Genomic DNA, 8,606 nt, shown 5'->3' with positions numbered 1-8,606 from the left:
TAGTAAATTATCCACCTACTGAAATAAAATCACATATTCTAGATTATGAGCTCTCATCAGGTAAATACATTGCAAGTACCCTAAATCACAGAGGAAATGTCCATTTCAGGCACTGGAGGAGTGGGCTTGAGGTGGGGACCGTATTTCAAGCAGCAAAAGTGGCATGAACTGGTGAAGAGAGAGTGATGCTCAGGACTCAATGTGCTGTATTTGGGGGAAAATAAGCATGTCTAGACCACAATTTCAGACAAGAAGCAACCTAAACTATCATGTGGTTCAACTGTCCACTTTGGAGGCAAGGACATTGAGAGAGTCTAGAATTAAGTAAGGAGCCCAAGGCCATTATAGTTAGTTGTTGACAAAAAGGGATATGATTTCTTTGGAGACAGATTACATGTATAGGCTTTTCCATCATTCTATTTCTTGATCTGCAAATATTTTTCCCTTAAGTTAAGCATGTATTGCTTTTGCATTAAAAATTGTACTACTGACAATAAAAGTATTTTTATTTGTTTTATATATTGAGAAGCTGAGGCCGCATGAAGTGCAGTTTTAGGTATCATAAAAGAACTGGTATTAACTAAACAGAAATATTCATGATCCAGAGATACTGCTTGGTGTTCCAGGTAAGAAAACTTCAGAAAAAAATTACATTATGGGAGTTTGGCAAAACATTAGTATCAAAGAAAAAATTCATCAATACTTTTAACCTTTTTGTTTTTTGCTTTTAAAACTTTATTTATTTTATTGAAGTATAGTTGATTTACAATGTTGTGTTAGTTTCTGGTGTACAGCAAAGTGATTCAGTTATACATGTGTATGTGTAACTACTTTTAATCTTTTTTGTTTTTTTGTGGTACGCGGGCCTCTCACTGTTGTGGCCTCTCCCGTTGTGGAGCACAGGCTCCGGACGCACAGGCTCTGGACGTGCTCACGGGCCCAGCCGCTCCGCGGCATGTGGGATCTTCCCGGACCGGGGCACGAATCCATGTCCCCTGCATCTGCAGGCGGACTCTCAACCACTGCGCCACCAGGGAAGCCCTACTTTTAATCTTAATGAGCATATTTTGTCAATAAAATTTGAGGTATAGTAGTTACATAGAATTATACGTAATATAACTATGCATATATGTATATGCACAGTGAACATAATTTCAGGTAAACAGTGTAACAGTTGAAGATAACTAATAATTTGTATCTAAGCAATATCATAGATTTTGGTAAACACAACGTTAGAATCTGGCTAATAAACCAATACATCAATAGAAGTTAAAGATATCATAAAGCTTTATTCAAGAGTACTTGGATTGGAAACAAACAGCAGTAGACTTTTACAAAAATCCATATGCACTCAAAGATCGGCTTGTTACTTCATCTTACCGCTGATGTTAATTAAGTGCCAATTACTCTGTTTATTCCCATTTAAACATAGATTTAATCAAATACTGATTTATGCCACTTGCAACCTCAATCAGGCACCCTTCTGACTGATTTATAAGAAGTGAACCAGGAACATAACAAAGGTTAAACATAACCAACCTCACATAGAAAGGACACAAGAAACAAATGTGTCCTTAGCTTTATTATTAAAATTAACATTAATTTTTAATCTATTTAACTGACACCTAATTCATTGAAGTTAATCTAATAAAAGATGTAGCCATGGAAAAGTCTTTAATATACACATCAGAATGATGCAGTCAGTGACACCATCATTGCTTAAGACTAGGGTCATTCTTAAATTACTCTGATGCTGTATTATTTGAAAGTAGTGATAATTCATGTACACTACTTCTCTCCATGCACAATTATCTTCTCTCTGTGCACAGTTTATCTAGGAGAAAGTTAAAAAATTTAGCATAACATATTCTAATTATTGTTATTAAACTATCAGAAAAGAGCCTGAAGAACAGATTAGATCTGTTTACATTATCTGTATACTAATAAAAAGGTTCTCTATTTCATGGATGCTTCCATTATATCAAGAAATATTTACATATTTTTAAAAAAAGCATTTGCTTGATAAAATATATTTCATTCTTTCTCCCCAAAATTTTTCAATAGTCTCCAGAATCTCCCTTAACAAGATTTCTCTCACTAACCAGATAAAAAATAACACTTCATTCCACCAAAAAGTATTGAATAAGCATCTGTAGATACGTTAAGTATAATATCTTTAAATTATCACATGATACTCAGGGGCTTTACTGTAGTATCCTAAAGTTGTTCCAAGGCTTCTGAGAGGAAAACCTGCCATGAATGAAACAGGATGGCAATTCTGCAACTTTATAATTTATGTGAAAACCTGATTTTGTTACGTTTAACAAAAGTTATGACAAATGGTTCAGTTCAACCTGTGAGGAACTGCCAGGTACCACCTCTCTTGATCTACACTTTTAAATCATTTTATCTTACAAAAGTAATGAGATGGACCTTGCTCTTTTATATTTTCTACCAGTTTCTGTTTTGTTTTTTTTTAATAAGTCTCTACCTTGGCTCTGTCTCTTGGTGATGATTCCTCCCATAAACTAAAGGTGATGCATTTAAAACTTTCCTTTCCATTTCCTGGGAACTCCAGTGTGGGTTTTTCTTTCTAGGATTCCCCGGTTTGGGCAACTTCAGTGTGTGAAAACCTCAAGTTCATGCTTTTGCATAGCAGAAAATCACTGAAATAGTCATACTTTATAATGCCTCCCTCAATTTCAGGTACAGGTCTTTTGGGTTTGGGGGCAAGGGCCTGTATGTGTGGAAGTGTGTAGTTACAGTGATATATTTTTTTGATAGATGGGTGAAAGTTTCAACTTTATTAACATTCAGTTTAAAAAGCTTTACACCCATGATATAATAAGATACAGGAGTGCTGTTTCTTAAAGAAGTTACCTTTTGGGGTTCTTCTATGAAAAAACACAGGTTTCCTTCTCAGAAAGCTTTCTGCTGGGCTTCCGTGGTGGTGTAGTGGTTAAGAATCCGCTTGCCAATGCACTGTACACGGGTTTGAGCCCTGATCTGGGAAGATCCCACATGCCGCGGAGCAACTAAGCCCGTGCGCCACAACTACTGAGCCTGCGCTCTAGAGCCCACGAGCTACAACTACTGAGCCTGTGTGCTACAACTACTGAAGCCCACACGCCCAGAGCCCGTGATCCACAATGAGAGAAGCCACCGCAATAAGAAGCCCGTGCACCGCAGCGAAGAGCAGCCCCCACTCGCCGCAACTAGAGAAAGCCCGCGCGCAGCAACGAAGACCCAACGCAGCCAAAAATAAATAAATAAATTTAAAAAAATAAATAAAATTGTTGTGAAAACAAGAAAGAAAGAAAGAAAGCTTCTCTGTTATCTGGAGGGTGTAACAGATGGTGTCCAGGATGTCTTACACGGTGAGCACATCCATCAGTGGCTCCAAGACCCCAGAGTGGACAGGCGGGATCAGCCAGTGCACAGCGCCCCTAGCTGTGAAGTTAGCCGTCATCCAGATAGCCTCCTTCTGGCCATTAAACTTTCCACTTTTCAGCAGAGCCACCAAGGGAGACATCATGCCACAAGCAACCAGCTGCTGGAGGAGCTGGTAGGGTCCTGGCTGCCTCCTCTCGATGGAGGACATGGGCCCTATCCATGCTGGGGGTCACGCTGAGCATGCCTGTGTCAATGCCACCCTGGTCTGTGGCCTGCTCCAGGGACGATGACCCCTCAGTGTGGAGAGAGGGGGTTAAGACATTGAGTTCTGAGCTGGACCAGACTGGGCGGGACCCCTGCGTCCATCACGAGGCTGATGCACTTGCTGCAGCCCTCGCTGAGGTACGACAGGGCTCAGTGGGTGTCCGAGAGAACCTCGCTGTCCTGGAGGTGCAGGAGGTAGGAGAGGACGGGCCACATCTACTTCACTGCTTTTTCTGAGAGCAGGGGCTCCTGTTTCAGCACAGGTTGGACAAGGTCCATGTGATGTTCCGTAGCATTGAGACTGGTCTGGTTGATGACACCAGGGCCAGCAGGTGTGGGACGGCACTGCTCCAGATGATGTCTCAACTGTGGGCCGTCACCTGCTCTGTTACCAAGAGCCCCCCCTGCCTGTTCACACACAGTTACGAGAGGAAGGCAAGAGCTCAGTCAAGGGCTGGATGCCCCTGCCCTTCCCCAGTGGCTGGCTAGGGTCTGCTCCCAAGTCCCTGAAGCAAAATGGGTCAGAGCCCAGGCTGCCTCTAGCTACAAACAGCGGTGATGTCTTCAGGAACTCCACCAGCCTGGGAATGAGCCCCGCTTCAACAATCAGTTTTAGAGGAGGGTTCTTTTCCTGGGACAGAATTTTCCTGGTCCCCTGGGCAGCCGAGAAATATAGGTCTGGATCTGAGGTATTCACACCATTGATTATTCATGGAAGGTGAGGCTGGTCAATTCGGTCAGCTTTTCAGATGCTGGGTTGGGAAGAGGTTGGTGATGTTCCTTCTCTTTAAGGCCTGCCCATCCTTCTCCACCTTCCAGAGCCCTAGGCTGACTGCCATCCTCTGTTGCCACCATATAGATGCATATTTGCCTGGGCCATAAATTCTCTCAGCCTCTCTTCTGGAGCTTCTGAAGTTGGCATATTGACTAGAAGAAGTAAACCACCTGACAGGGAGCCACTGTGACTAATGAGATAGAAAGAAAGCAATATTCAAAGCCCAAAGCTAAGTTCCAATTCATAACTGAATAGAACACACAACTTGATATCACCTACAATGTTATTTAACTTTCTTTGGTGTCAGTTCTTTCATCTGTAGATTAGTAGTGGTAATACTTGACTTTTCTAAAATCCAAAGCTATTTTGAAAGAAGAAAATTATTAGTACATTAAAAAGCCTTTTAGGGCTTCCCTGGTGGCACAGTGGTTGAGAGTCCGCCTGCCGATGCAGGGGACGTGGGTTCGTGCCCCAGTCCAGGAAGATCCCACGTGCCGCGGAGTGGCTAGGCCCGTGAGCCATGGCCGCTGAGCCTGCACGTCCGGAGCCTGTGCTCTGCAACAGGAGAGGCCACAACAGTGAGAGGCCCGCGTACGGCAAAAAAAAAAAAAGCCTTTTAAAATGTATAATTCTCATTAACATTCCTTAGGCAATGCAATGATTTTTCATTATGATCCTGCCTTCTGTCAGCACAAGTTCTATGACCCAGATATGCTGGGGGTGAATCACCCTAGAAAAGAACAATGTGCACTTATAGTGATATTTCTGAGCTTCTCAGAAGTCTGTAAGGTGCTGTGCTTAGGGACTCTATTTACACTTGCATTTATGTGTACACTTTCTCTCATTTCCCATAAAATAGTGACTAAGCACTTCTATTTATTAAGTAAAGTAATACGTAAATCTAACAGATAGTATCAATTTTCAAGAAGATTATCATTTACATTGTGAGACTATACTGGCAGTTATTACACAGCCAAGGATGTACTTCTACATTAGTGCAACGCATACATTAATAATGGCTCAGCTACTCCAGGTCAGCAATCACTCCTCCCTGTTTTCTCTAAGAACATCCATGTGTTATAATTCTACAATAGCTACGATTATGCCCCCTACTTGTTACTTGGACATCTGGTTAATATTAAGGGTATTTCAGAGCAAACAGAAGGAGCAAAAGGGAAAGAGTATGCACAGAAAAGTTTGTTAACAATTACAGCAGAAAAGTGGGCACTAGAGCTGAAGAAGAAGAGGAGAATGAATAATGGAAGAGTTTTAATTTGTTCTTATTTTTTATGTTGAGTTCAAGCATGTTTAAAAGAAAATGGACTATAAGTAGATAAACAACAAAGATGAATAATCACAGAATATAAAAAGGAAAGGGATGGGACACTTTGTAACAGAAAGGGAAAGGAAACTAGTGGGTGAAAAGGAATGTTCATTTAGAGAATTGTTACAGGAAAGTGAGGTCACAATTGATGTGATTTGCAGCGAGGTGGAGAACAGCTGAAAAGAGTACATTTGTTTTAAACCTATGCAAATGGAGAATGGGAGAGAGGCTGGTTAGAAAACATAGTAGGTCGTGTGGGAGAATAAAAGGCTAAACTGAATTTGCTGTCTATTTTTATAGAGGAACTGATTTGTATGATTCAGTAAAACTCAATAGCTATGGAAATATTGAGTAGTTGTATTCATTTAAGGATGATACATGTGGACATTAGGTCATGAGATTTGATATAGGCCATTAATTTAACCTTGGGAAGAAAGAATATGAAGATATAAGAGACCCTACTGGCAGATGTGGAAGATCTCCAGTAGGGCTAGCCCTTTACGGAAGATTGGACAGGGTCCTTGCAGACAGCAGTATCAAAGGTGGAGAAACCTAAATAGTGTAGAAGAAAAGCTACTAGGCACTGTAGATTTCAGACAATATTCTATCATGGTAATGAAAACACATTTTCCTATTGTGTGTAAGCGACATTTTAAATCACTTTTATGTATTCAAAGAATAGACTAAATCAGTTATATGGAAAAAAGTATGACAACTCTCAGTTGTGCTATATATTTGATAAAAACTTCTTTGCAAATACTGCTTTAAAAATTAATTAAAAAATAGATCACAAAGGTTAAAAAACAAGTGGTTATCATATTAAACTAGAAATTAATCTAGTACTACTTTGTAAATTGTAGGCTTTTACACTGAAAATAAAACAAATAGTTTTAAAACTATTTTTAAAGCAATTTCATCATTGATATAAAGTCTTCTGTTTTATTGACATTTAACTTATCCCTTCAAACTGTAAAAATATTTACAAATTCAAAGTTAAAGACATTATTTACTCAGAATAGTCCTTTTCCAACATCATTTCAGGTTTTACAATGAGCCATGGAAAAACAGATATTGCTTTGTCTCAAAGGGATTTTTCTGACATTAAAAAAAGCTGACATACTTTTATCAGACACCGTGTCATTTTTCCAAAACAGCTGTTTTAAGAAATATCAACTGAGTTCACATAAATATTTTGCCTTCTAGCTTCAGAAAGCCCCAGGAAGATCTTTCTCTGTCAGTGTGCTTGACTGTGAAAATATGAACTGGTGCCAGTCTCCAAGGAAAAGAATCAGAGCTGGAATTCTCTGCCCAGCTCTATGACAGAGACAAACTATATTCAAGACAGATAGTAATACGATATTCAGTAGGCTAACAACATTTTTCCATACACACACACACACAGTGCATATATCACCACTTAGAGTAGAAATATCTACTGCAACATTTCTAGATTCTGTTGGTGCCTGCCTTTGGGTATATGTTATCTCTCCACTAACTGTGGATTCTGGATTCTTGATGGTGTTCTACTGCCAAGAAGTTCACTCTCAAATTCCCAAGCCAACCAAAAGAGCAGGTTTCTAAAGCTCCTTAATATACAAAGGAAGCACGTACTTAACATAAGAAATTAGTTTCTTTTACAAAAACTAGAGAAGATGGTCCATGTCACTTAAGTACTCTCTTTCTGAATAATCAGTACAATACAGTCCAACATACCCAATTACTCCAACCAGATTTGTACAGTCTCAGCGGGGCCTTCACAAATACAAAATATTTTGATCTGGTCAGAAGCCAAAATGCAAAAAATGCAAAACAATTTGGGAAACTTGGTTCCAAGAATTCCAGAGGAAGCATTTCTCCAATTGCAGAAAACAACTTCTTAAACTCTTCTTGCTTATTCTTAAAGTGCCAGTAAATCCAACAGTCTCTAAGTCAGAAAATATATCCGCTTTTAATATCAGCAACATTGCAAATGAAATATATCTCCTTTTTGCAAAGGAAATAGTGACCTCAAAGTTCTTTGTTGGATTTTTTTGTTGTCAGCTAAATGTGCTAAGAAATCAGAGATAATTATAGTCAGTCTAAGGGTGAGTCAATTCACTGCAATTTTATTTAGCATTTATATTTTAAAATCTTTGAATTAGAATGTAAAATATCTATTTTATATGTCACTTATCAGGGAAATAAATACATAATGGACAAATTGACCTCTAATAATTTATCTTTTCTGATTATCTGATACTCAAGATTCTGAGTGTTTCTTCTTTCAGACCTGCATCTGCTGCTGGGGCAGTAATTTAACACATTATACCCTAATTTATATAATGTAATGTCAGAAAGATTCACTGTCACCAAATCTATAAAATCTATAATGATAAATGCAGCAGAGCTGTTGAAGCATCCGGTGGCAATTATTACTTTGTCAGAAAATTTTCTACCAATTTTGATAGGTGAAAGGATTTGACTTTCATGATGTTATTCTTGGTTTTAAGATGAAGATTTGCTTTATTGATAAAGACACACAGAAACATGTACATAAGTACTGAGTAAAATAAGGTTTGGGGAATAGTTGCTGTATTAAAAAAATAAAGACATTTATTTTGATCATATTGTGACTGCCCTTAAAATTTGAGCCAATCTGAGTGAAACAAACTTTCAGGCAAATGTTGGGAGCCCACGTGACAGATATCAGTGACACTCACTTAAAAGGAGGGAGGCATCTTAACTGAAGGCTTCTGCAGTATTATCTGCAGAGGTTGGAAGGCGTATGTTTAAAAAGTTTTATTCCCTCAAAGTAACCATTTTTGGAATTATTATTACAGAGAAGCAGGCAATGGGATGCCTTTTATGCCT

The 8,606-nt window shown here is 39.0% G+C and overlaps 1 pseudogene across 1 annotated transcript; it reads right to left on the bottom strand.

The window, feature by feature from the left end:
- Positions 1-3,687: 3,687 nt before the first annotated feature.
- LOC308626748 (importin subunit alpha-8-like) lies at positions 3,688-4,579 on the bottom strand (annotated as a pseudogene). Its single transcript has one exon. The product of its transcript is annotated as an importin subunit alpha-8-like (transcript).
- Positions 4,580-8,606: the final 4,027 nt, after the last annotated feature.

This window comes from Mesoplodon bidens (genome assembly GCF_964165515.1).
Source record: "Mesoplodon bidens genome assembly, chromosome: 13".
Lineage (NCBI taxonomy): Eukaryota > Metazoa > Chordata > Mammalia > Artiodactyla > Ziphiidae > Mesoplodon > Mesoplodon bidens.
This window is presented reverse-complemented; position numbering and strand designations above follow the sequence as displayed.